The following is a 4961-nucleotide window of genomic DNA, read 5'->3' on the forward strand; positions in this document are numbered from 1 at the left end:
AGATCTCCAAATTCTCCCTTCTTCTAAAGCCATGATCGCACATTTCCATGTTGATGATATCCATTCTTCCACCTCACAGCACGGTGAGCAGTTGACCACCCCACGGCGTGGGTGATCAATTGTCATTGCTGGGGGTTTTGTCCTTTTGTCCACCTCTCCTATGTTCGTACTTATTTCATATTATTTGTTTGTTTGTAACCTCTCCTTAGCTCATTTATGTAACACTATTTCTGTATATTTACGCTTTGTGGACTATTGTATGTGTTATTCCGTCTTGAAAATGAAGTTGTGCAACTTTGAAACGTTGGAATCGAAATATCTACTAGTTTGACTTTCCTGCCTCAGTGTTGAAATATCCTTTGCTGACCTTCTACATAGATTGCCTCTTGAAATACGCCGCCATGTTCGCAATATTGAACAAGTTAACAAGAAAATTGTGAGTTGTCAACATTTCTTGCCAGAGGGAAAACCTCCTGCCTAAGTATACGCATATACATATATATATATATATGTATACATATATATATATATATATATATATATATATGTGTGTGTGTGTGTGTGTATATAATTTTTTCTATTTCTTTGTTCATGAAAGAATTGCAGGATGTATCAGGGTATAATACAAAGCTACTGTATATGATACTTTACATAAAAAGAACTTTGTCCTAATGGGAAAATTATGTATAACTTTTGGAACCAGATGCTGCCAGGCCCAGTAAGTTCGAACGCCATGATTTATGAATAATTCGATTTTCCTGGGAGACATTAGATATTTTATTTTGGTTACAAAAGACAATTATATTCAGGCGAGATGAACTGTTCTGCCGCCATGGATTAATATGATATCAGAAGGCCTTGACAGCCGAAATGTAAACATGTGCTAATGACGTCATAACTGTATTTGGCCAATCATGTGAAAGTTTGGGAAGGATCGTTGGAGAAGGGGTTGTGACCAACGTAAGACGACTGGCTAATGCTAGTTGCTTCATTTGTCGAAACTTCACACGCGTGTGTGTGTACGTATATATATATATATTTGAAATTAAGCTATAGTATTGAGCTATTGTTGCAAGTATTGTTGGTCACAAAAAAGCAAAGGGAGCATGTGCTCTATGTATCTTTTTCCCCCATCACTGAGTGTAGTCATTTAAAAAAAAATGTTAACGAAATGTCTGTCGTTACGTAATAGAATGCTCAGGCCAACGGCTGCAAGAAAAATGGACTTATTGCTGAACATTGTGCTAAGTGAAACCTACAGATAATAATAAGTATTGTTGTGAACAATAATATCCACAGCATCGAAATTTTCGATCGTTATTTAAAAATTCCGTTGCAACCGGTAGTGTGACGTCATGATTTTTAGATACACAATATTTCAGTCAATATTTTTTTTTATACAATTTACAGCATATTTCCATACTAGAAGGTGAACATACACTAAAAAGCGTGTATCTGCGGCCGAAGCCGTCACATTTGCCCTATGATGCGCTTGGACTGTTGGGGCAGTTAACGGTCACTGTTGGGACTCTGAGAGACGTGCGGGATTCGAACCCACAATTAGGAGAATGAGAGATCAGCACGCTTTCCATTACGTTACCAGCGCACATGATGAAAATGATGAAAATGTATTTGAATTTGAATATGTTCTTAATTGAATATTATTCCACAAGACATTGTTATTAAATAATTGTTATAATGGTACAAGAAAAGAGACTACAAGATGAATTGCAATTTTATGTAAAAAAGTGTTTCGTACAAACATTGACTTGTTCCGTTAGAATACAAAATTTCCTACAAATCTTAATTGAATACCGCATTCAAATCGTGTATGAATGAATAGAATATTTATTTTGCCACAATCGAAAAAATATGAGTCATGATGACTCTATTTTGAGTCTTTACATGAGAATATTGTGTGAATATATTCAGTTTCTACTCAAGTTGAAGCCACTTTGGAAAAGAAGTTACATTTGTGACCTGATTGAAGGTGTTGCATGCCGGCTCATCGAGTTACGGTATCATCATTATCATCGTCGTTGACATTATCATTATTGTTATTATTATTGTAATTTGTTATTATTATCATTATTATTGTTGTTATTATTGTAATTTATTATGATTATTATATATCATTATCATCATTTTTATTATTAGTAGTATTATTATCATCATTGTTATTATAAGTAGTATTATTATCATCATTGTTATTATAATTATTTTTACTATTATTTTCTACACACACACACACACAATCTATATGTTTACTAGCTCAGCCACTGGGACTCGAACCATTGGCTGTGTAACTGGTTAACCCAAAACACTCCTTTGAACGTCCACCAGAGTACAACGGTATCGCCATTGCCTTGTGGCAACGAGTCGCAGAGTCTGTGACTCGAGCCAGTTAATCCATTTGTCGTAACGTCACACACAGAAATGTATTGCACAGTCGCTTGCCTCCTATGTGGGGGGACAAAGATACTTCAGTAATTCAATAAATCTAGGTTCTTTGTTAAGTAACAAGTCTAATGCCTTCGGCGTGTCGTCTCCTCTTACTCAAGCCCCGCCTTTAACCCATTGGGTCATCGTGGAGTCCCAAGACCCTGAGGTCGTGGAGTTCCTTCCCTGTGACCCCGGGGGCGGGGAAGGGGAGTGGGGGAGTGATTTTTCCTCCACCAGGGATGGCTGGCCGTGTATCACTTGGGGAAGCAAACTGTGGACGCGCACTTAGAGGACCTGCGAGCGTAATTCGGTTAGAGGGATGATTCGACAACGGAAGGCACCAAACTGTGAAATGACCTTGTTAGGCACGGGGACGCCGCGCCGGCCCGCTGTGCTGATCCCCCCACCCACCCCACCCCCCACCCCGACCTCGACCCCGCTCGGCACTTGACCGCGAAGGTCGTCTAACTAATTTTGGTGTTTTCTCCTTTGTCTTCCTCTCTCTCTCTCTCTCTCACTCTCACATACACTCTCCCTGCCTCTCTCTCTAGCTATCTATTTAACTATATGTCTGTCTCCATCAACTATATGTCTCTCTGTCTCCATCTCCTTCCCTCTCTCCCTCCCCTACCTCCCTCACCTCTCCCGTCTCTCTTTCCTCCTCCCCTCTCCCGTCTCTCTTTCCTCCTCCCCTCTCCCGTCTCTCTTTCCTCCTCCCCTTCCCTCTGTTCATCCCCCTTCCCTGTCTACATCCCCATCCCTCTCTTCCCTTACCTCTCTCCCTCCCCTTCACTCCCCTCTCTCCTTCCCTCTCTTCCTCCACTCCCTCTCTCTCCTTCCCTTTCTTCCTCCACTTCCCTTTCCCCCTTCACTCCCCTCTCTCCTTCCCTCCCTTCCTCCACTCCCCTCCCTCCTTACTTTACCCGCTCCTCATTCTCTTTTGTCTCCTTTCCCTCTCCTCTTTCCCCTCCCTCCCCTCTCCCCCTCTACCTCCCTCCCCTCCCTTCTCTTCCTCCTTTCCCCACTCTCCTCTCTCCCTTCCATTCCCTCTCTCCCTTCTCACACCTCTCTCCTCTCCCACCCCTTTCTTCTTTACCTCCTCCCTTCTCTCCCTTCCCTCCCCTCTCTCCCTTCCCTCCCCTCTCTCCTTGCCCTCCTCTCCTTTCCTTCACCTCCCCTCTCTCTCCCTTCCCTCCCTTCTCTCCCTTCCCCCCTCTCTCTCTCCCTTCCCTCTCCTCTCTTCCCCTTCCCTCTCCTCTCTCTCCCTCTCCCTTCCCTCCCTTCCATCGCCTCTCTCCTTTCCCTTCTCTCTCTCTCTCTCTCCCTTCCCTCCCCTCTCTTTCCCTTCCCTCTCCTCTCCCTTCCCTCTCCTATTCTCTCCCTCCTTCCCCTCTCCCCCTTCCCTCCTCTCTCTTCCTTTCCCTTTCTTTCCCTACCCTCCCATCTCTCTTCCTACCTCCCCTCTATCTCTCCTCTCTCTACCTCCCTCTCTTCTTTTTTCTTACGTTCTCTCTACTCTCCACTCTCGTCTATCTCCCTTCTCTCTGTCTCCACGAGCTCTTTCCCGCTCTCTTTTTCTCCCCCCTTCCCTTCCCCTCTCTTCTCCTCCTTCCCGCTCTCTTTTTCTCTCCCCTTCCCTTCCCTAACCCCTCCTCTCCCCTCTCTTCTCCTCTCTTCCCCTCTTCCCCTCCTTCCTGCTCTCTTTTTCTCTCCCCTTCCCTTCCCTAACCCCTCCTCTCCCCTCTTCCCCCTCCTCTCCTCTCTTCCCCTCTCTTCTCCTCCTTCCCGCTCTCTTTTTCTCTCCCCTTCCCTTCCCTAACCCCTCCTCTCCTCTCTTCCCCCTCCTCTCCTCTCTTCCCCTCTCTTCCCCTCTCTTCTCCTCCTTCCCGCTCTCTTTTTCTCTCCCCTTCCCTTCCTTAACCCCTCCTCTCCTCTCTTCCCCTCTCTTCACCCTCCTCTCCTCTCTTCCCCTCTCTTCTCCTCCTTCCCTCCCAGATTTATTACCTTATTTCACGTGCGTGTTTTCCCTCTTTGGCTGGCTCCGGAGGCTCCAGCGGCGGCGGCGGCGGTTTCCACTAACTGTTTTCTGTTGCTGATTATTCAGGCCAGGGGGTGGGGGGGTGAGGGGGGTTACGGTTTGGTCTGGGGGGAGGAGGAGGGGCGCAAAGGGGTGATTATACTTTTCCCGACTGAAATTTAGCTCTTACGTAGATTCGGATTAATGTCACGTATTGGATACAATATGGGTATGTAATGTTATAAGCAAGTATATATATATATATATATATATATATATATATAATTTTTATTTCTTTATTTTTGCGTTTCTGACCGCTTAAGACATAGAGTTGTTGAGTTTGTTACGGGCTTGGCCAGATTCAGAATTGGTTCCCCCAACTGGAATATGTAGCGTCTCTTGGGGTGGAGCACCCTCTCCGACGTCCCTCAAGGAAGCAGAGCGGTGTCGGCCTCTTCTGTCGAACAGGCGTCGTTGTCTCGAACCGCTCTCTTGTTTACGT

This window comes from Oratosquilla oratoria, chromosome 5 (assembly GCF_046742065.1).
Source record: "Oratosquilla oratoria isolate Oo_2021 chromosome 5, ASM4674206v1, whole genome shotgun sequence".
Taxonomy (NCBI): Eukaryota; Metazoa; Arthropoda; class Malacostraca; order Stomatopoda; family Squillidae; genus Oratosquilla; species Oratosquilla oratoria.